The sequence below is a fragment of the Ambystoma mexicanum genome, chromosome 6p (genome assembly GCF_040938575.1).
Source record: "Ambystoma mexicanum isolate Mex_15411 chromosome 6p, UKY_AmexF1_1, whole genome shotgun sequence".
Taxonomy (NCBI): domain Eukaryota; kingdom Metazoa; phylum Chordata; class Amphibia; order Caudata; family Ambystomatidae; genus Ambystoma; species Ambystoma mexicanum.
Window position 1 is genome coordinate 1,349,174,657 of NC_090935.1, and position 24,195 is coordinate 1,349,198,851.

Consider the following 24,195-nt stretch of genomic DNA (forward strand, 5'->3'; position numbering starts at 1 on the left):
CTGGTGGTACTCTCGTTCAGATTGGAATTGCCATTGTATTTCGGTGCTGGACTGCCCCCGGGCAGGACAAAGACTGATATGCAAATGGATATTTCCCATCTGTGAAAGGCACAGTGGGTAAAAGCAGTGGCTGCGAACTCTCAAGTGGTTAATAACCACTGAACAGGTTATCATGTCTGTTCTTGCGAGAGAGGGACGCCCGCTACCTTTGTTAAACTATTTTTTAAGGAACCTGGGATTGGTAACCCTAGGTCTCCTGGGGGCAACCAGACGTGGTCTCCCTCTCACTGTGCTTAGAGAGGCATCAGCTTCACCTCACTGATGATCCCCAACAAGGGTGAAACACGTGTATGGGGTTGCTGGTGGTACTCTCGTTCAGATTGGAATTGCCATTGTATTTCGGTGCTGGACTGCCCCCGGGCAGGACAAAGACTGATATGCAAATGGATATTTCCCATCTGTGAAAGGCACAGTGGGTAAAAGCAGTGGCTGCGAACTCTCAAGTGGTTAATAACCACTGAACAGGTTATCATGCCTGTTCTTGCGAGAGAGGGGCGCCCGCTACCTTTGTTAAACTATTTTTTAAGGAACCTGGGATTGGTAACCCTAGGTCTCCTGGGGGCAACCAGACCTGGTCTCCCTCTCACTGTGCTTAGAGAGGCATCAGCTTCACCTCACTGATGATCCCCAACAAGGGTGAAACACGTGTATGGGGTTGCTGGTGGTACTCTCGTTCAGATTGGAATTGCCATTGTATTTCGGTGCTGGACTGCCCCCGGGCAGGACAAAGACTGATATGCAAATGGATATTTCCCATCTGTGAAAGGCACAGTGGGTAAAAGCAGTGGCTGCGAACTCTCAAGTGGTTAATAACCACTGAACAGGTTATCATGTCTGTTCTTGCGAGAGAGGGGCGCCCGCTACCTTTGTTAAACTATTTTTTAAGGAACCTGGGATTGGTAACCCTAGGTCTCCTGGGGGCAACCAGACGTGGTCTCCCTCTCACTGTGCTTAGAGAGGCATCAGCTTCACCTCACTGATGATCCCCAACAAGGGTGAAACACGTGTATGGGGTTGCTGGTGGTACTCTCGTTCAGATTGGAATTGCCATTGTATTTCGGTGCTGGACTGCCCCCGGGCAGGACAAAGACTGATATGCAAATGGATATTTCCCATCTGTGAAAGGCACAGTGGGTAAAAGCAGTGGCTGCGAACTCTCAAGTGGTTAATAACCACTGAACAGGTTATCATGTCTGTTCTTGCGAGAGAGGGGCGCCCGCTACCTTTGTTAAACTATTTTTTAAGGAACCTGGGATTGGTAACCCTAGGTCTCCTGGGGGCACCCAGACGTGGTCTCCCTCTCACTGTGCTTAGAGAGGCATCAGCTTCACCTCACTGATGATCCCCAACAAGGGTGAAACACGTGTATGGGGTTGCTGGTGGTACTCTCGTTCAGATTGGAATTGCCATTGTATTTCGGTGCTGGACTGCCCCCGGGCAGGACAAAGACTGATATGCAAATGGATATTTCCCATCTGTGAAAGGCACAGTGGGTAAAAGCAGTGGCTGCGAACTCTCAAGTGGTTAATAACCACTGAACAGGTTATCATGTCTGTTCTTGCGAGAGAGGGACGCCCGCTACCTTTGTTAAACTATTTTTTAAGGAACCTGGGATTGGTAACCCTAGGTCTCCTGGGGGCAACCAGACGTGGTCTCCCTCTCACTGTGCTTAGAGAGGCATCAGCTTCACCTCACTGATGATCCCCAACAAGGGTGAAACACGTGTATGGGGTTGCTGGTGGTACTCTCGTTCAGATTGGAATTGCCATTGTATTTCGGTGCTGGACTGCCCCCGGGCAGGACAAAGACTGATATGCAAATGGATATTTCCCATCTGTGAAAGGCACAGTGGGTAAAAGCAGTGGCTGCGAACTCTCAAGTGGTTAATAACCACTGAACAGGTTATCATGCCTGTTCTTGCGAGAGAGGGGCGCCCGCTACCTTTGTTAAACTATTTTTTAAGGAACCTGGGATTGGTAACCCTAGGTCTCCTGGGGGCAACCAGACCTGGTCTCCCTCTCACTGTGCTTAGAGAGGCATCAGCTTCACCTCACTGATGATCCCCAACAAGGGTGAAACACGTGTATGGGGTTGCTGGTGGTACTCTCGTTCAGATTGGAATTGCCATTGTATTTCGGTGCTGGACTGCCCCCGGGCAGGACAAAGACTGATATGCAAATGGATATTTCCCATCTGTGAAAGGCACAGTGGGTAAAAGCAGTGGCTGCGAACTCTCAAGTGGTTAATAACCACTGAACAGGTTATCATGTCTGTTCTTGCGAGAGAGGGGCGCCCGCTACCTTTGTTAAACTATTTTTTAAGGAACCTGGGATTGGTAACCCTAGGTCTCCTGGGGGCAACCAGACGTGGTCTCCCTCTCACTGTGCTTAGAGAGGCATCAGCTTCACCTCACTGATGATCCCCAACAAGGGTGAAACACGTGTATGGGGTTGCTGGTGGTACTCTCGTTCAGATTGGAATTGCCATTGTATTTCGGTGCTGGACTGCCCCCGGGCAGGACAAAGACTGATATGCAAATGGATATTTCCCATCTGTGAAAGGCACAGTGGGTAAAAGCAGTGGCTGCGAACTCTCAAGTGGTTAATAACCACTGAACAGGTTATCATGTCTGTTCTTGCGAGAGAGGGGCGCCCGCTACCTTTGTTAAACTATTTTTTAAGGAACCTGGGATTGGTAACCCTAGGTCTCCTGGGGGCAACCAGACGTGGTCTCCCTCTCACTGTGCTTAGAGAGGCATCAGCTTCACCTCACTGATGATCCCCAACAAGGGTGAAACACGTGTATGGGGTTGCTGGTGGTACTCTCGTTCAGATTGGAATTGCCATTGTATTTCGGTGCTGGACTGCCCCCGGGCAGGACAAAGACTGATATGCAAATGGATATTTCCCATCTGTGAAAGGCACAGTGGGTAAAAGCAGTGGCTGCGAACTCTCAAGTGGTTAATAACCACTGAACAGGTTATCATGTCTGTTCTTGCGAGAGAGGGGCGCCCGCTACCTTTGTTAAACTATTTTTTAAGGAACCTGGGATTGGTAACCCTAGGTCTCCTGGGGGCAACCAGACGTGGTCTCCCTCTCACTGTGCTTAGAGAGGCATCAGCTTCACCTCACTGATGATCCCCAACAAGGGTGAAACACGTGTATGGGGTTGCTGGTGGTACTCTCGTTCAGATTGGAATTGCCATTGTATTTCGGTGCTGGACTGCCCCCGGGCAGGACAAAGACTGATATGCAAATGGATATTTCCCATCTGTGAAAGGCACAGTGGGTAAAAGCAGTGGCTGCGAACTCTCAAGTGGTTAATAACCACTGAACAGGTTATCATGTCTGTTCTTGCGAGAGAGGGGCGCCCGCTACCTTTGTTAAACTATTTTTTAAGGAACCTGGGATTGGTAACCCTAGGTCTCCTGGGGGCAACCAGACGTGGTCTCCCTCTCACTGTGCTTAGAGAGGCATCAGCTTCACCTCACTGATGATCCCCAACAAGGGTGAAACACGTGTATGGGGTTGCTGGTGGTACTCTCGTTCAGATTGGAATTGCCATTGTATTTCGGTGCTGGACTGCCCCCGGGCAGGACAAAGACTGATATGCAAATGGATATTTCCCATCTGTGAAAGGCACAGTGGGTAAAAGCAGTGGCTGCGAACTCTCAAGTGGTTAATAACCACTGAACAGGTTATCATGTCTGTTCTTGCGAGAGAGGGGCGCCCGCTACCTTTGTTAAACTATTTTTTAAGGAACCTGGGATTGGTAACCCTAGGTCTCCTGGGGGCAACCAGACGTGGTCTCCCTCTCACTGTGCTTAGAGAGGCATCAGCTTCACCTCACTGATGATCCCCAACAAGGGTGAAACACGTGTATGGGGTTGCTGGTGGTACTCTCGTTCAGATTGGAATTGCCATTGTATTTCGGTGCTGGACTGCCCCCGGGCAGGACAAAGACTGATATGCAAATGGATATTTCCCATCTGTGAAAGGCACAGTGGGTAAAAGCAGTGGCTGCGAACTCTCAAGTGGTTAATAACCACTGAACAGGTTATCATGTCTGTTCTTGCGAGAGAGGGGCGCCCGCTACCTTTGTTAAACTATTTTTTAAGGAACCTGGGATTGGTAACCCTAGGTCTCCTGGGGGCAACCAGACGTGGTCTCCCTCTCACTGTGCTTAGAGAGGCATCAGCTTCACCTCACTGATGATCCCCAACAAGGGTGAAACACGTGTATGGGGTTGCTGGTGGTACTCTCGTTCAGATTGGAATTGCCATTGTATTTCGGTGCTGGACTGCCCCCGGGCAGGACAAAGACTGATATGCAAATGGATATTTCCCATCTGTGAAAGGCACAGTGGGTAAAAGCAGTGGCTGCGAACTCTCAAGTGGTTAATAACCACTGAACAGGTTATCATGTCTGTTCTTGCGAGAGAGGGGCGCCCGCTACCTTTGTTAAACTATTTTTTAAGGAACCTGGGATTGGTAACCCTAGGTCTCCTGGGGGCAACCAGACGTGGTCTCCCTCTCACTGTGCTTAGAGAGGCATCAGCTTCACCTCACTGATGATCCCCAACAAGGGTGAAACACGTGTATGGGGTTGCTGGTGGTACTCTCGTTCAGATTGGAATTGCCATTGTATTTCGGTGCTGGACTGCCCCCGGGCAGGACAAAGACTGATATGCAAATGGATATTTCCCATCTGTGAAAGGCACAGTGGGTAAAAGCAGTGGCTGCGAACTCTCAAGTGGTTAATAACCACTGAACAGGTTATCATGTCTGTTCTTGCGAGAGAGGGGCGCCCGCTACCTTTGTTAAACTAATAAAATATAATAAAATAATAGGAAAGGAAAAAACATTTTTATGCTTTCATGAAATCAATCAGCTGATCGCAAGAGAATCGACCAAGACTAGTTCGCCCGAAAACTGTCTTATAAGGCATCGTCAAATGCAAGAAAACAGGAAATCGTGCCAATTCCAGTGTTCTTTACAGGCCGCCAAAACCAACTGGTTAAAGAGGGGAAAAAACCATTAAACACAGTTTTCCTACTAATAGGATAGGACAAAACTCCTCTGTAAAAAACGCCTCTGTTGTCCAATAAAACATTTAAAACATTTAAATTAATATCATCTTTGGGATCCTAGAAAGCAAACCAAAGAAAATAAGCACAGAGCTCTCCTGGAGATAAAGAAAAAGTACCCCAAAGGGGGAAAGTCTTTTAGGTTCCATCCCATGCATTAAAGGAAGATATTGCATTAGGATCAGGGCATGTCACATAACTACACTGGGGAACCAAGAGGGAAAGACAAATCTTCAAAAGGTAAAATGGGAGTAAAAATCATTTTATAAATTTGTAACAGGATGACCCATCCTGAGGAAAGCTGAAAAACCATAGACTTAACCCATAATTGTCTTCAGACATATGTGTATAGTAAGGCGGGATGTCCTCTGGAGGCCGAAGCAGAATGGAAGAGAGGGGCCCCCCTGAGAAGCTAAACCTGTCAAACCGCCAACCGGAGACCGTCAGACCTTCCGAACACTTGAAGAACTCTGCAACCATGACAAGAAGCAGATATTTACAAACCTGATCCTTAAGAGGCCAAACCTGGCAAGGAGAAAAAATGTATCTTACATCCAATCGCTACCATCATAGTGACATCCAATTCCAAGTCTTAGCAAGACTCTAAACTGCAAAGAAGCGATCACTAAATAGTTAAACTGAAGCTGCACACCAGAAGAGGACTAACCTCTATTTCAGTCAAATTGGAGAGCCTTGAAGCTCACAGCACCCTGAGCTGGCACCTTATTGTAAAAACAAACTCTTGTGAAAACCCAAAGGTCCACCTGCCGTGCAGGTGACTAGGAGAATCAAGTCATTAACTGAATATAAATATCCCAGCCCTCTGGGAATCGTACTGGCAGACACCTTCTGACAGTTAATGTAGAGACGCTGGAACACATTGTGATAGAGGGTCATAATAACTTGGAAGGGAGATTAGTATCACTCCCAGACCCCTCTATCTCACCAAGGGATATTGAGCCTTCACAAATGAGGAGAACCCTCCCCCACTTAACCAAGGGAAAAAAACCTTGCAACCCAGAAGAAGGCTACCCTGAGGACCACATTACAACCCCGCTTTTAACACCCTTAAGAGAAATAAATACACTCTAACCAACCCCCTGACCGTGGACAGGCTCTGCTTAACCTGTTGAAATACCAGGAATAGCGCAAAGGAAAGTAACTGACGGGAGGGAAATGCTTAGTGCGAGTCTGCACTGGCCCTGAGTCTGAACTCCTGTAAAAGAAAAACCGGAAAAACCATCGGGCGATACTCCACGTGGTGTATATCATGATACAATATCCCCCAAGGATGACGAGCATGGGAATGAGGGGGAAAGATCTCAGGGAAAAATGATCAATGCCTCGTAAATACAGGTTGTGAAAGAAATCTGGGACCACTGTCCCCTCCAACCCGAGATCTGAGTCTCTGTATTCGTGTGAGGCTGACTGGCCACTAAGGGAATCAGGGAAAAAAGAAAATGAAGCACATTGTCCATAGCAAACAGTACTTATACAGTACTACGAACCCTCAGGTATATGAGTGGTGCATATCACTATTACGAACGGTGTGTGACGTGAAGTGTTCACTTATCGATCTCAGCAGGATAAAATACTTATTTAGACCTCTCCAAAATTAGGAACCTGTATCAGTAGGGTCAGTACGGATGAGAAAAAACCAGCACCCTAATCGGTGCACTGTAGAAAATGTATATGTCTATATATATATACACAACAAAAGAGATTAAGCAACGCTCTTGAGGGTACAAAAGCCTGCCTGAACTCCTCGAGCAGAGGAGAAAGTGCAACACACTGCTAGACGGTTAGTTGAACCACAGGCCAAGATTTGGGAGGAAACCCCATGGGGCAAGCGCCCTAAAGTTATTGTTTGGCAACTCGTATATCTGATATCATCAAGTGTTTCCCAAACACTTTCTCCAAGTAGAACACGGTTGCTCAATTTGCCATGCAACAAAACTGAACAGTTACCCACGAGCTGACCCTGTCTCCACCAACAGTTCAATAGTAAAAAGAATGTCCAATGGGACAAATAGTAAGGGAAACCCCGTCCCCACTATAGAGAGCCTCCAGCCCTGCAGACCTCAACAGAGGCATAACGCATCATCTGTTTCTTCCTCATCATGGGAGAAAATACAGCAGCTTAATCAGCACAGGTGTTGGGTGGAGCAATTGATATCGGGGAAAGCAAGACCTAAGGAAGGACTGAGTTGTCCTGAAACTAACTACGGTAAAGGGCGACAGAAGTTTAACTAAAAGACGAAGGTTAACACCAGTGTCTATAGAGGAAGGTACAACCCCCCACATGGGTCTGTTTTACCACAACCTCCACACACTCTTTTTTTTAAAGTACTTAATAAATTATATAAAATAGACATATAAAATATCCAAAGAAGAGGGGTTACGCCCTCACAGGGGTCCAAACCCCCCCCGGCCCTTCTATAAGCTGCTACTTACCGAGCTATCTGGGCCACTGACAATTCTGAACACTCCAATGTGTTCCATTCATCACTTAAACATAATGTTTAGCAAAAGAGAGCACTGGGCAAGTGCACCTTAACTGCTCACCCTAGCAGGGTGTGGCAACCAGCAGTACACGAGGGGGTCCCTCGCCGCAGAATCCAGGCAAAGCCTGAAACCAAGCAGGCTACCGTGTGCTTACCGAAATAATGACATCTGCCATATGCAGCATCTAAACAGACTGCTAACCATAAGGGAGGAATACCCTGAGCAATTGTGCCTTCAACTGTTTGCCCGAGCAGGGCGTGATAACCAGCAGTACACGAGGGGTAACCTTGCATTAGAACTGAGGTAGAAACCTGAAACCAAACAGGTTATGGCACACAAACCGTTAAGGTAATCACCAACGCCATATGCAGCACACCGACAAAGTTGCCAACTTTAAGTGAGGAATACACTGATGAAGTGTACCTCAACTGCTCACCCTAGCAGGGTGTGGAACCATCAGTATACGAGGGATCACCTCGCAGAAACACAAGCCAATCCTGCCACCGAGCAGGTGACGGTACCATTCCAGAGCACCACCAGAGTACCTGAAACTGGTCACCCTCGCAGGGTTTGGAAACCAGCAGTATACGAGGGGTTAACCTCCCCATAGAATTCAGGCAGAACCTGAAGCTAAACCGGGTTTAGCACTTACCAAGAAGGCAAAGCACCCTTCAGTAGGCGAACTGGTGTTAATATATACTGAAAATATCAATTTAAACACAAAATAAAATATCAATTTTAAATATATATATATTATATGAATATATATAAACATTAATGTGAATACCTATAAATAAATACACATTCGCATCCACATGTGTATACCGCCAAAGGCGAGGCCCCTCGGCCTGGTAAACCTGCAAACCTCTCCTTGAGCTATGCCTCTTGTGGGCTGAAACATCCCTCACCACCATAGAACTAAATAAATTAAATGTAGAAATACAAGCGTTTCACTCTAAAAAGAGGACACAGCTGCCCTTTTCAGGAATGCTCATGGAAGTTACTCCCATCAAAGGAGGGCCTAGCAAACTGCCCCCCCCCCCCCAGCCGGATCCCCCGGACAGGCTTAGCCTGTATGCAACTAATGACAATGCGCATGTAAACATAAAAACACACACGTGCGGGAAGTTAATGAGTAAAAGAAGCTGCAGCCTTTACAGTCATGGAAAAAATGTGCGCAGGTTCCTACTGCCGCTTACATAATGAACTTGTAGAAAAACAAAAACAAAACTTCCTCTCAAGTGAAAAGAATTTCAAGCGTTCCCAAACCACCTGTGGGAAACGTGTGCTGGCTCTGGGGCTGGGGCAGCTGCTAAAAATAACACTGCCTGGAGGGAAAGAATTTCACACATAGCCGCAGCCTGATTAGAAGGCCTCTCAGGGCTGAAGAAATATAAACAAACACTGCAGAAGCAGAAGGCTCCCAGCGGAGCATTACAAAGCATGAATGTGACCTGCAGGTCAGCGTTCGCACACGAACACGGCACTCAGCCAGTTACCAACGGAACATGAAAAATACATGACCATTTCCACAGTACAGTGTAATAAAACTCATCAAAATAACATTAATAACATAAATAAATAGCACTCTAAACTCCATAAATTCAACACGAAGTCAAGAACTAGGAGGAGTGACTTAGCTTGTGGATTTCAGCAGCAAAGAAAGAGGGGTTGGGGTTAGAGTAATGGACATATATAGAAGAGGGTCCCTGCTCATTGGTCCCCTGCAGGGCATGACCTGTCCTCCATGATGGATTGGGGAGTTCCCCATACATTGACATTGAACTCTATCTAGTTGTGTTGTGGAAACTTTTTTTGTTTGTAAAAGTATTTTCTTTGCTGCTGTGGTTTCAGAGTAAAGATTGCAATGCATAATATGAGCCTCCTGTCTTGTCATAGAATTAAGTGTTAACTTTCTGTGATGAATGAGGCTCTGCTGTCAGTGTTCCGGCCACCTGCCGGGCCTGCATGATACCTGTGAGGACACAGCCCAGCTCAGGCTCTCTCCAAAACAAATTGTTTTGGGTGGGGGTGGGTCGCGTGATCTGAGAGTGAGCAGCTCTGCCGCCTTGCTCCTAGTGGCTCTTTTTTTTTTTTACAGTGCATGATGGCAGGCACCAAAGCCCGCAATTATTAACTGCAGAGCATAATTCTAGGTCACATTCAATTGACCTGCCATCAGCATGCTCATAACTTTGGAGTGCATTTCACCCATGCATCAGTGAACGTTAACGGCACTGATAGGCCCGTTTCCTTTTTACGGCTCGTAACTTGCATCCCGCTCCTTGCCACTGTTGTTGTTTGGCTTTGTAAACAGGAAACCCCCTTAGAGCTCCTATCAGCTGAAAGCCAGCCCTGGTCTGCCTCACAGAATGGTCATTCCTGCTTAACAGAACAGTTTATCTCAGACTGACTGGAAAAAAATAGCTTTGCATGCAACCTGAAGGATCGTGTTATAATCCGTTCACCATCCCGCCCAAAAGCTTCCTGCCACCTGGAAAAGGAACACTTCCTTTGAAGTTCGTAAAATAAGCCCAGAATCCAAAGGACGGCTTTATTTTTCCCACGGATTTTGTTGGTAAGTACAGAGATGAGCCTTTCTCCATTTGTGGCACCCTTTTAAATGCTACACTGTCAGACAACGTTTGCGAGCAACGGGTTTGTGTGCATCTTAACTTGTATGTGTTTTGAAAAGGTAACTTTTTGTGCAAATTTCATGCAGAGTCCGAGGTGTCACATTAAATATGTCATTTTGTTTGCACTTTGCTTACTGTGTGATTAAATTGTGGTATTGTGGAGACGCTTCTTTATTTGAGGGTACATGTTGCGTAATGCGAGGATTACCATCAACCTCATCACTGGTGTAAGGCGACCTTTCGTATGATACAGCGTTATTTTTTTTTTATGGCTGTGCTGTAAAACTCAACCAATCTTTCAAACGTGGGAGTAACGGAGGAGATATACTAAGAAAATCCAGTGCAAAATTGTGTGCGAGGTATTGATCTCTAACGAAAATCAAATTCAAAAGATCAGCTGCGTTAGCTGTAAACCCTCGTGATGTTTTAATAAAAATCTGTGCATGGTTTGTGATCAGGTTTGCCTTAAACCGTACACAACTACGAGTTGTTAAACGTCATTTAAAGAGGGCATCAAGTCAGTTCTCAGTCTGCATTAGGGTGGCATGAGCTTATTAAGAGTATTTTTTTATGGAGGTTATCAAATGCATGGCATATTAGTTTCGTGGCACCACAACCATGCACCCGTATTGAGAACATTTAAAACCGAACGGGAATAATAATGCATTTTAAATAGAAAAAAAAACAACTGCACTGAGAGGCTTGCATGGAAAACTGGACCATATCTGTTGGCGGTGAAATAAGACTTTCTTTTTTTTAAGAGTAAATTCAATTAATTATTTAACATACATAGATAAATTATATATTTAATCCATCATTTAAACTTTAAATCATTCGAGCATCATTTGGGGAACAGGATTTGTATCAGGAATAATACATCTGACGAACTTGAGAGTATCTGGCATGCTTGAGTTAATTTGTAGAAACAGGAAACTGCAGCTTTCTGTGATGTAGTTATTAAGAGTGAAATTAGGAATATGGGTGTGGGCTCAAATAACTGCCTTTTTGGTCCATGAAGCAGTGAGGTAACCATTAATCCAGTGCATGAATCCAGTGCTCAGGCTTCACAGACCACAGCTGAGTACCATCTTGGGAGGATAGCTCAGGGGCAACGTGCTTGCCTTGGAAGCAAGACAACACGGAGCGCCACAGGTTCGATCCCCGGGTCTGTGCTTGGAAACCTCTGGGTATTAAGCATGTTATAAATAACCCATCATATCATAATGTGGATACACCTTTGGTCACAGATACATGTAACCTGATATTTTCTAAATGTGGCTTGCAATATTCCTTTTACGTAAGGCAAGGGACATTTGATTTCTTATAACACCTGACCATGCACTGCCAGCACCTTTAATGCCTGGCGTCTTGCTTAATGTATTGTGACCGATCTTCCAGTTGCTCATATATATTCAACGCTGAGTGTGTTTATATTTTTTAAAAAAACACACTTTATTAAACACACACTTAATATTCAACTTCTAAAGCCCGCAAGTGTGTCGGCTGCCGGACGGATTAAACAGGTTCAGGGGTCATGTCCATATAAAGAGGTGAGCAGACTGGAGAGCTGGCACGGCTGGAGATGGGCTAGTCAGAGAGATGGCCAGGATGGTTAAGGGGATGTCGAGTGGGGAAGGGGTCTGACCAGGATTACAAAGATGGGCTCAAATAGTGCGATTTCAAGGACTACAGTGTACAGTAATAATGTCTTATAGAGTTTACTTACAAAAAATACAAATTGCATAATAAAGCCACATGACAGCATGTAAATATGTATAGCAACATGTTAAGCCAAAAGAATTTGACTGTGGCTTCAATGGTAAACTATAATTCCCAGAATGCAAGATAATTTCAAACTGAAAAATCTAGGTAACTTCACGGTACTTTCAGTGATTTAAGACATGAAATAAAAGTAGTTGTGTAATAAACAAAGATACATATACGTGCTCCTTCTCACTATCCCGTGCCAGCAGTTGCTGCAGCGCCAAAGATGTGACATGGAGCAGCAGCATTGTGATTGGCTGGTGGTGGGCTGATCTAGCACTGAGCCGTGCCGCTGATGCTGTGGCGCAGCCGGGTCTGGCATTAGTGAGCCAAGAATTTTTGGGCCCTGGCACTTATTTCTTTACAAATTAAGCACTGGTTACAGGTAAGTCAACTAAACCTTCTCCAGCATGTGGTCTGGCATGGATTCACATGCACATGAATAACGAATACACAGCAGTACAACATCACACACCCCTAGGAGCTGGCAAAGCTCAACAGAATCAATGAACTCTTACCTAAGGAACAGACTCACCTCAAGTGAGTACTTGAGGGGCACACCAAAAAGGAATGTTGTTGTCACAGCAATCACTCTGGTGGAGTGGGCTATCGAGCGGCCAGACAGCAGTTGGCAGTTGGTTCGCCATTCGATGACAGTGAGTGATGCAGCCAGAGAGCCACCTTGAAATGGAAGCCTTGGACAAGGCCTTACCATGGTTCACAGGACCAAAGTTCACAAACATTTGAGAAGTCTTCCGCAAACTTTTTGTGCGTGTTACCTAGAGCTTCAGGGCACAAGCAGCGTCCAGCGAGTTCAAGGCATTTTCTGCCAGCGACAAATTTTTCGGAAAGAAAACAGGTAACACCAAAGGTTCATTGAGGTGGAATTATGACAGAACCTTTGGCATGAAAGAGGGGTGTGCATGCAGTGCCAGTGTCGATTCGTGGAAAGTTGGGTACGGTTGCTTGCAAGATAGGGCCTGGATCTCACCCGCATGTCTGGCAAAGTTGATGGCCACCAGGAAAGCCGTCTTCCACAAGAGAAACTTGAGTGGGGCCAGGTGCGTCGGCTCGAAAGGAGCCCCTCCCCCCCAAGATCCTCATCAGAACCACGTTCAGTTCCCAGGCCGGGGCAGAAGCCTTCACCGGCAGGAAGGATTGGAATAGTCCTTTGAAAAACTCCTTGACGAGTCTATGGGACCACATCGAGGATCTCCACAAGGACCTTGTGTAGCGGGAGATACCACCAGATATACCTTGATGGATGTGTGAACCAGTCCAGCTTTTGGATAGCAGGTATGGAAGAATCTGTGGGGCCTTGACCCTCAGAGGGGTCATCTTCTGCGACCGGCACCACTTAGCAAAACGCTTCCACATAGGGCCGTAGCACTTTAAAGTCGACAAGACCCTAGCCTTGGCGAGCACCTCCCTGCAGCCCCTGGCAACTCATAACCTCCAAACTCTAAGGCTGCAGGAGCCAAGCCTTCATGTTCAGCGATCCTGTGTCGTGATGAAGGATAGTACCTCCCTCTATGGTGAGAAGATCTGGAACCACCCGCAACTTGACTGGAGGTGACTCTAATAAGCTGAGAAGGTCCAGATACCAAATCTGCTTCGGCCACGCCGGGGCGATGAGTATCATCCTGCATTGACACCGTCTGAGTGTGTTGATGATACGTAGTAGGAGAGGGAATGGATGGAACGCGCATAGAAACAGCCCTTCCCACGGGAAGGAGAACATGTCCCCCAGGCTCCTCGGCTGGTAGAATCTGCTGGCAAACATCTGGCATTTGGAGTTCACCGCTGTCACAAACAGATCGATCTGGGGTCTGCCCCATTCAACGAATAGGTGGTCCACCTGATCCTGATGAAGCTCCCACTCATGGCAGGAGTGCAGTTCCCTGCTGAGGGAGTCTGCAATGGTGTTCTCGACTCCTGCCTTGTGAAGAGGGACGAGTAATAACCCCTGTCCAACAGCCCATGCCACAAGTCCTGAGCTTCTTTGGAGAACGCCAGGGATCGAGTGCCCCCCTGCTTCTTGATGTAGAACATGGTGATGGTGTTGTCCATGAAGATCCTCACCACCTTGCCTTTCAGAGATGGCAGGAATTACTTGAGGGCCCAGAACACTGCCGGTAGCTCCAGGATGTTGATATGAAGATCCTTCTCCTCCGACAACCACAGGCCTCTGGTGATCAGACGTCCGGTGTACGCTCCCCAAGCTTCCAGGGAGGCGTCCGTGGTGACTGTCTCCTGGTATGGGGTGGGTTTGAAATCCCATGCCCTGGGTGACGTGGGAGCAGACCACCCACCACTCCATCGTCCCATCGGAACTCCTAACTTTGAGGGATCCTGTCTGTGAAACTTCCAGACACCTGCATCCACCGGGTAGCTAGAATTCCTGTAGGGGTCGCATCTGCAACCCGCAGAGATGGATGAGGTAGATGCAGGATGACATGCCCAGTAACGACTTGATGGCCCGCACCATGGCCGTCTTCGCCGATGACAGACATTGCACCTTCCCTAGAATGGCTGCCAGCCTCTCTTCCGAGGGCAATGCCAGGCAAGACACTGTGTTGAGTCTGGTGCCCAGGAACAGCGCATTCTGCAATGGTGTTAAGCAGGACTTCGGATAGTTGACAGAGAATCCCAGATCTGTCAATAGTTGGACGGTCGCCTTTGTGTGCTCGTCCGTCAGCTCCTGTGAGCGGGCACAAATCAGTCAGTTGTCCAGGTACAGGTATACATACATGCCCTATGGACATAGATGGGCTGCTACTGGTGCCGGACACTTTGTGAAGACTCTTGGGGCCGACTTCAAGCCGAATGGTAGGGCCTTGAACTGGTAGTGCTGGCCCTGCACCAACAAACTTAGACATTTCCGATGTTTCTTGTGAATGGGGACGTGGAAATATGCGTCCTCCAGGTCCAACCACATCAAGAAGCCTCCTTTTTCCAGTTGGCCAAGCATGAATTTTTGGGACTTTAAGTATTCATTCAGATGTTGCAGTTCAAGGATGGGTCCCCAGCCGCATCGTCTTCTTTCTGGCTAGAAAGTATCTGGAATAGACTCCGGAGACCCAGAGCCATAGAGGAACTAGCTCTATTGCCCCTTTTTGTAGCATGGCTCGTACCTCTTCCAGAAGCTGAGGGATGTGCTGCTCCTGTCAAGGAACTGCCAGAATACAAGGACACCTGTGTTGGAACTCCAAGGTGTGCCCCTGGACGAGAGCATCTAGCACCCATCTGTCAGTGGTGATCTTTCTTCACTCGCTGAAGAACCTCATCAGCTGGTCTCCCACCCGGGTGCATGAGTGGAGGCCCGACATCTTGACCATTTCAGGCTTGCTTGGGCAATGGTGTCCTGCCCTGCGGGCAATGGCGACGCTGTCCTCCTCTACCGTAGGTCTTGGAGCAGCCTCTGTAGGCTTCTTGAATTAAGGATCGGGAAGGCTTTCTAAGACATGGAGAACCCTTTTGATGACCTGCTCGATTTTCCCCTGGAGGAGCAAAAAGACGAGTGGTGCTGCTGGAGAGTGCCGAGGGAGCGGGCCGTCACCATATCCGCTTTGATGGCCTGGACAGACTCCTCAAAGACCTTCCAAAACAGTTTTTCCCCCATCAAAGGGCACATCCAGCACCTTCGGTTGGATCTCCTGATGTAAGTTAGTGGCCTTCATTCATCCCTGCCGACGACGGCATGCACTGTTCCCTATTTGCTTAAGCCCTGTGTCAGCAACGTCCACTGCCACCGTGATGGCGTGATCCGATGCCACTTCTCCTTCCTGGAAGAGGGCGAAGGCCTCCATCTTCTTATCATCATGGAGGGACACCAGGATCGGTCCTAGTTTGTACCACAACTCCCTGTCGTACCTGGCTAGGATTGCCAGTGCGTTGGCCGCCTTTATTGTGGATGCTGTGGTTTAAATCACCTTCATCCCCATGGCGTCCATCCTTTTCCCCTTGTTGTCCGGATGGACCAAAGACAAGGATGGGTTTAGCCGACCATTTCCTCACAGCCGCCAACACCACATAGTCCGCCGATGGTTGTGACCTCAGGCATTTGGTTGCAGAGTCTGGTACCCTATACTTATTTTCCAGCCTATCTTTCTTGGCTGGAGCTGTGCAAGAATTCTTCATGAGGGCTAGCCCCTCTTCCCAAATATCATCCATAAAAGGCACTGCCATGATCATCTTCCTCTTGGTCTCTTGCCTTTGATACAAGAGGACCTCCTTCTTGGTTTCCTCAGGCACCAGATGGAATAGCTCAGAGGCCCTGGTTATCATGGAGTGGAACAAACCCACCTCATCCGGTGGGGGAAACCTATGTGGGGCATCCAATTGTGGTGACTCACCGTCCGCTGCAACAATGTCTTTGTCGTCATCTGTCATCATGGCCGTATCCATTCCCGTATCTGGGTCTGCTGGGGGAGAAGTGGTGGAGGAGGTTGAAATGGGGCGTCAGGTGACACTTTGTCTTCCTTGGTGGAGGCTGATCGGGGACCTGGGGGACCACAGGTACCAGTGCCAGAGGCATTCTCACCTGAATCTCTGACACCAAGGTGTGGAGAGTTGATAGAATATCCAAGGAAATGTCCCTCGGTTGAGAAGGCAACACAGGAAAACTAGGCCCTGCCCTCTCTTCGCCCTGTTCCTCCTCGTCATCATCGTGGACCGTAAGCATGGACTCTTCGTCATCCGTGGAGGAGACCTGCATGGTTTGGATGATGACCTGGGAGGGCATTTTCGGGGCCTCCTCGTCTCCCCCCCTTTTTTCCTTCCTAACGGTTTTGAACTGGGACCAGTGTCAGTACCGTCACCCCTTCTGACGTGCCTGCAGATTCTGCCAAAGCCTCTGCGGTGGTGTTGCATTGTGGGGGGAAGGGACACTTTCTGCACTGTGGGAGCCATCTTCATTGGATCAGCGCCCATAGCTGCCACAGTAGTAATAGCCGTCGACGGAGTCGCCAACAAGGTTTTTGCCTTTTTTGCTCCGGTTGAGCCTGCTTGGGCTGCGCAGCCATCTTCTCCTCTGTCCACTGCTTCTCAGATTCCTCTGGTAGCTTAGCCGGGGTAGAAGACGTCATCTTTGAAGAGGAGCTGGAGGGTAGGCTGGCAATGGAAGTGGAAGGTGATGCTGATCGCGCCCTATCCACTTTAGGACCTGCTTCAGCAGCAAAGCCGGTGGACTCCGACTTGCAGAGCTTGCCCTCATCTTGGGCCCCCACAGATGAGGTGCCCTAAAAGAAGACTGCTCCTTGGACTGGCCGATCTTGGACGAGGTATGACCTTGCTTGGAGCAAGGGTCAGGGGCATTGTTTGTGTTAAAGCCATGTCACCAGCCTACTATGCCTGTGCTTCGTCGTTTTCTTAGAAAAACTGAGGCATATCTCACACTCTACTTCTTTATGGTTCGGGTGATGGCAGTCGAGGGATTTTAGGTGCTTGTCCTCCACAAACGCATTCCATAGCCCGCATTTGGTGCAGGGTCTGAAGAAGTACCTTCCCTCCCTTTCCTCCTCAGTCATGGCCGGAGAATATATTCTAGAGGAATTTTCCCTCACACCGTTTCTCTAAACCTTTCTGGACAGCTAACAGAACTATCTGATGATTTAACGGTACTTTAAATGAACCACGTTGGAATGTTAAATACCTACCTAAGACTAATTATTCTGTAGCATTAGGTTCACCAAAAAAATCAATGTTGCTCTCAAACTATTTTCTGACCGGCGTCTGTTTTTACAGATCAGTGTTGGGCACCATATGTAAAAAACAGACGCCGGTCGATTTTTTTCGCTGTTTCTTTTAGGAAAGATCCTTCTTGTGTTTCACTCTGCGCACCAAACCAGGTTTGGTCCCTTTGTCCATTGGCCTTTGGCGGGCTTCAGTGCTGAAGCCCTCCTCTGGCGCCTGTGTGTTTGGGGTGGACAGGATGTGAGGGAGGTGCCGAAACTCCCTGTGCTTAGTCTCCTAAGAGACCTGAATGCACTCTGGCGTGATTGGCCGGCTGGCTGTCCGGCACGGACAGCCACCCTGCTGTCTGAGTGACATCCAGGCTGGCATGAATGGGGGGAAAACTGTTTAAAAGCAGGTCTCTGGGGCTTGGAAAGCAGAGTCGACCACTGGAACGAAAGACCCGAAGACGAGCTGAAGGAAGAGGACTGCTGCAACTCCTGGACGACCGGTGAAGCCCTGCTGCAGGCCCGAATTGCCTGAAACTCCATCGACAGAGAAGCCCTTCAAGGTTAACTTCTTCACTTGAGTTTGGTGGGAACAACCAACTCATAAGCCACCTGATACCATCCCCTCCTGGTCGAATTTTCTGCAGAGTGCTGTAGAAAACCAGAAAGCCAGTGGGAAGGATAACATTTTGTAGTCTTTAAGGCACTCAGACCTTAAACTGATGTTTGCCAAGCTTGTGGCCTCAACCCTGGGCAGTGCAAGAAACTCCCGACATGCTCCTTTTCTCCCCACGACTGAAGCTCGGGAACAGCGAGATCTGCTCGGAATGCCAGGAACAACTGCCTCAGTTACAGCTCTTCTTCACTTTCAAGGTACTGTGCAAACGCGGTCCGGAAATCTTTTCGGCCACGGTGAAAGTTTGTGAAACTTTCCCGACTTCGTAGGCTTGTCCTTCCCTAAACATTCGTCTAACTTTTCGCCTGACCAAATTCTTCTAAAACCTGTGTTAAAGACTTACACAGACTCTGTAGATTGACTTTGGCCCAGGCCTGTGAATTGAATTGCTGGTTGTAGTTAACTGAAACCATTTGTCCTGCCTATGAAAGTATTTGTGCTATTGATTCTTATAACCTTGTCTTTTTACCCCTTTTTAAAGTAACTGAAGTGCCATTCTGCTCCCACTTCAGGGGAGCTGAACTTGTTCAGTAACTTATTGGTTGTGTATTTGTAGTATACTAATGTGTGATATTGAGCTGCTCTTACTAGTGGAATGTTTTCCAACTGACTGTGTAAATAAATGTATATTCTTTTACCAAGAAACCTTGAGTGTTTGTTTGAATCACTGTATTTGTTGGCCCTTTGTGTAACTTGTTCTACTGCTCACTCAACACTTGAGATAAGTCTGGCTGCTCAGCCACTACTACCACATAACTGTGTAGTAGAGGCTTGTACCAAAGGTGAAATTGTACAGACACTTGCAGTCTTGATTGCATGTAGTGTTCCCCAAGGGTACTACATGTATTTCTGCCTATCAATATCATCTTTGTAACTGCTAATGTGAAAACTGTCTAATATTCTATGCCAGACATATTGAACTATCAAAATGCATTAGATAGAATATATATGTGGACGGTTCAAATGAGCACTCCGACTAGTGTACGATTGTAATGTAAACATGGGCATGAACAGGACTGTCTTTCCACATCTGAATATAATACCTTGCATTGCTTGATAATAGTGGGTATGATTTTGTAACACGATACCACACTTGCTAACCGATGTCACAACTGCATACTGAAATGTTTCAGAATGACATATCCACTCTCCACTGGCCCAAGGGCTTTCTCAAATATTGCAAGTAACACGTTTTATTGGTTGAACACATTTTTTTCAGATACCCTATTCTTTTCAGTTAACTATATTTTTTTCATACGATCAAGCAGGTCACTAAAGATTTTTATTCCAGTCACAAAGAAAAAGAATGTTAAAGTTCCGTGACAGGCACCAGACTAGCCGTATTCGCAATGTTTACCTATGCCATCAGCGGGTCCACCCGCGGACGCCCAACGTCATTTTTAACGCATGAATTTGTTCCTAGAGAGCTTCTCTGCTCTCAAACGAACATTCGCGAATGCTCCGTTTGCTGGTAAGCACACTCATTTCACGCTACCGTGTTATCACTATTTTGAAAGCAGTATATCATTTCGTGATGCTATTCTCTATGGAGCACGAGCAAGGCTAATAGCTCTATATCTCCATATCCTGAAGACACGCTTGATATTGACTTCCTATAACATCTTTGAATCTCGCAACACATCTCTCTTTATTAGGCAAGACAGCGCCTTTAATCGAATATTCAAAGCACTATGGCACCTCTGCATGTGTCACATACAAGGGGAGGAAGCCCGGTATACTACTGTCTAATTGGGATTAGCAGTGTATACTTTGTCTATATCCGGGAGGATAAGAGTCAGTGTATAGGGAGACAAAGTTAAAGCACAGATACTAGAGGTGCCAAGCCTTAGCACTTTTAGTAAAACGATACAAGGGACCACATGTAGTTAAAAGGTAGTATCAAATTTTAATAACGGAAAAATCGTAAATTTTAAAACGTTCAATTGAATTAGTCAGGATTACAAAAACGTATTATTAATATCACTTCTAATGTGTAAAGCCACACAACAATAGGAAATACGTAACAGGCTTGGATACCCAGTTTACAGAGATGTTATTCACAAAATACGACCACCGTGGGTACTTGTTATCTAAATAGTTTGGTACCCATCCAGAAATGGATCGATGTGTCATGAGTTAGAATCCCTGTTTAAGGTCCAGAGATAAGTCTCGACATGTTTCTGTTCCGTATGACAAAGTGTGGAACATTCATCAGGAGGTAAGTATTTTACAGTATGGCCTATTTGACAAGAGGAGTAATACACAATACAATTATCGTATCAAAGCACCTGTGGAAGATAAAAAACAATCATCAAAGGGTTAGCTACTAAATAACTCAGTCCTTTGGGGTGCTCGAAAAAATGAGCTCGACAACAATCAAGGATAAAGTTACCTATCATGGTGCGGGTGGGCGCTCTCTACTTAGATTAGTAGGTGCGGGAGGGCGAACATCGCTACCCTATGAGGGAAGTGAAAAAACACACTTCAGCTAGAGATACAGCTTAAATCTCACAAAGCCCATTAGTACATAAAGTGCAACAGCAATTACAGGGAGTGGATTTTAAGCAAGCAGCTCGTATTGTATGGGGGTAGGAAACCTGATGAAGCGGAGAAGAGGAGGGAAGGGAAGAAAGATGAAATCCAATGCACCGAAAAAAGCGGGTGCCTAGGTTCACGATAGTTACTTATAAACAATTAGCCCCACTCGTAAGGTGGAGGGACTCGGCACCTAAACTAAGCCCGGGTGGTACACATTATCTACACTAAGTCAGAATGTGCAGGGTGGCTCCCCATGAAGGACTACCGCGGTGACTTAAAGTGGAGCTCTAGCGTGCAAAGAAGTGAAGGGCACAGCATTGGTTTATTACCTGCAGTTGTCGGCGTTGGTGAAACTTCGCGGTCCGCACTAATACAGGGAGATACAAACAGAGCGAATTCTGTAAGTATCAGCGCGTTTACTCAAGGACAGATCAAAACATATGAGCGGTAACCGGGAACCGGTAATCGAGAGAGAACCCCATGACACTTACCAAATGCGGGAGTGAGAAGTGTCGCGGTCTGACGCGCACGGAGGAGCCTGTAGTGAGTGTTCAGTGGCTATTTAGATAACAAGTACCCACAGTGGTCGTATTTTGTGAATAACATCTCTGTAAACTGGGTATCCAAGCCCGTTACGTATTTCCTATTGTTGTGTGGCTTTACACATTAGAAGTGATATTAATAATACGTTTTTGTAATCCTGACTAATTAATTCAATTGAACGTTTTAAAATTTACGATTTTTCCGTTATTAAAATTTGATACTACCTTTTAACTACATGTGGTCCCTTGTATCGTTTTACTAAAAGTGCTAAGGCTTGGCACCTCTAGTATCTGTGCTTTAACTTTGTCTCCCTGTACACTGACCTCTGCATGTGTTACATGAGTCACACGTTTGAAAAACACTTCATTTTATTTTTTGAAGATTGGACACTTGATGTGGAGTTGTGACTAGTCCTTATACTTCATGAGTATGCAGCAATTCTAAAATTACAGGTAGGATTCCTTACATTTGTTTATTTAACCATTACTGTTGGACCCCATTTGATATATCATGTAGCAATAGCATAAACTCAATGTATTACTCTCCCTAGAATCAAAGAGATGACACCGCCAACTCTCTCCTTTTCCCAGTGTGGGAATACAGTCAAAAAAGGACCTCACATCAACAAGGTGATGCAATTATATATACTGAGTGTAATGTAATTATTTCACCACTAGTGATGCTATACTCACTCGTACATTTAATTTTCTTTGTAGATGAGAGTTGAAGCTTGAAGATTGATACAAGTACATGAACTATACGACTATTTTGCTCCTGATGAAGGGATTACGATTCCCGAAACGCGTTGAGCTCTGTTTACACTTATTTTTTGTTGGAACACTACCTTTGTGAAAACTACTTCTGTGAAAAAATAACGAATACAACTTACATATATTGTATATATTAATTAATTTGCTTTTTTACAACCATCCTCAAGTATTTGTAACTACTACAGCAAGACTTGATGGACTATATTGTTAGTCCATGTGGTGTTCAGGGGAGGGGAGTGCCCAATAATAAAGGACACTTACTTTTTTGTCATCTGTTCGGAAGGGAAAGCAGGCCCTCTTGTGAGTAGTTGTCAATATCTTCGAGGCTTTTCAAATAATGGACCCGTGGACAAAGCCACTCCTGATGTGGATCTACCATTGACATTTCGGGAAATACTTGAACTACTCCAGGTTGCGTCTTTGGAGATTCCGTGGAGATGGGTACTACATGGACCTTGAGTAAGCACAATATTCCATATCCAGGTTACTGAAGACTACTCTGGAAACAGTGCATTCCGTTAACGGTTCGCCTTTGAAATCTGGTAGCGTTAGACACGCCACTGGAGCATTACGCATCAAGAATAAATCCAGTTTGGTTCATACTCTGCAACTGAACATCATATTGAGCATGCCTTGGCTGACTCGCCACAATGCCATCGTCAAGCGTCATTTGCAAAGTGTCCATCTCACCACAAAGTAAGGACAGAGGACCTGTTGGACTAAGCGATAGCAGGATGGGGTCACCCTGGTAATCAGAATTGAAGACGCAGTTGCAGTAATTAACCAACTCCGACTGAATACTAAGACTTTGAGGATCTCTCTTTATGGCTGAAGTGGATAAACTACCACCTCACTGACCATATGACTGCCCATCTGATCTGGTACCCGATCAACTAATCCCTCAGGGTTCAGGAATAAATCATTGTAAAGGAATACATGGGAGACACCCAGAAAGAATGCTTTATCTGGTCTACCCCCTACCTTAGTTGAAAAAGAAGACAGGAAATCGAAGGCCCGTAAAGACTACAGTGAGGGATCATTGTCCGTGACTGTTGATTCCGCCCCTTATTACCCATGTATGCGCTGCAAAATGCTTTACCAAGTTGGATCTTCAAGATGCAAACAGCTTGATTGAGATGTGAGAATGCAAGGAGCCTTCAAAACCAAATATGGACACTATTAGTACACTGTTCTGCCATTCAGGTTGTGCAGTGCTCCTGCGGCATTCCAACATTTCATATCGGATTTGTTTCTGGATGGGATTGTGTCTTTCCTGGCAGTGCGACTAGATCCTGATGTATTCACGAGATCTTCTGGAACACCAACTCTGTGCATGAGGGAACCTGCAGAAACACAGATATGCAGCACTTGCACCAAACTCTTGACATGGCTGTTCCATGTCCAAGTAGTGGAGTTCTTAGAGTACATACTCAGACCCAATAGAGGGCAGATCGTCTTCTGGTCTATCGGAGACGTGATAGAATGGCCCCAGCCATGCTCAGTGACTGACACACAAAGGTTCCTATGGTTGGCAAATGTTTACTGTCCCTTAATTAAGGACTATTAAGCAGTGTCTAGGTCACTCACTCAACTCACACAAAACAAAGTGTGGCGTTTGTGTGGCAGCCAGTGACCCAGAGCACATTTGATTAACTCAGGGGAGGTCTTCTGCCTTTTGGCTCTTCTTATTCAACACAATAATACTAAAACGTGTGTGATGGAGACAGATTCATCCAATACCATCACTGAGATGATACTATCATAAAAAGGTAAGGATGGGATGCTGCACTCCATAGTGTGTTTTCCCAAGCACTTACGTCTGGCTGAATGGAACTACCTAATATACAACAATGAGATACTGGCCATTAAAGAAGGATTCAAACCACTCGTGATTATTTGGAGGGTTCATCAAATCAATTGTCAGTATTGACAAGAAC

General features: G+C 46.4%; 1 protein-coding gene across 1 annotated transcript in view; it reads left to right on the forward strand.

Annotated features, from left to right (window-relative positions):
- The first annotated feature begins 9,888 nt into the window (after positions 1-9,888).
- The window catches only part of LOC138510407 (acyl-coenzyme A amino acid N-acyltransferase 1-like), a 727,070-nt gene continuing 712,763 nt past the window's right edge, over positions 9,889-24,195 (forward strand). The window contains exon 1 of the mRNA XM_069626039.1: positions 9,889-10,228. The gene's annotated coding sequence lies outside the window, so the exon portion shown is untranslated. The remainder of the gene's footprint in view (positions 10,229-24,195) is intronic.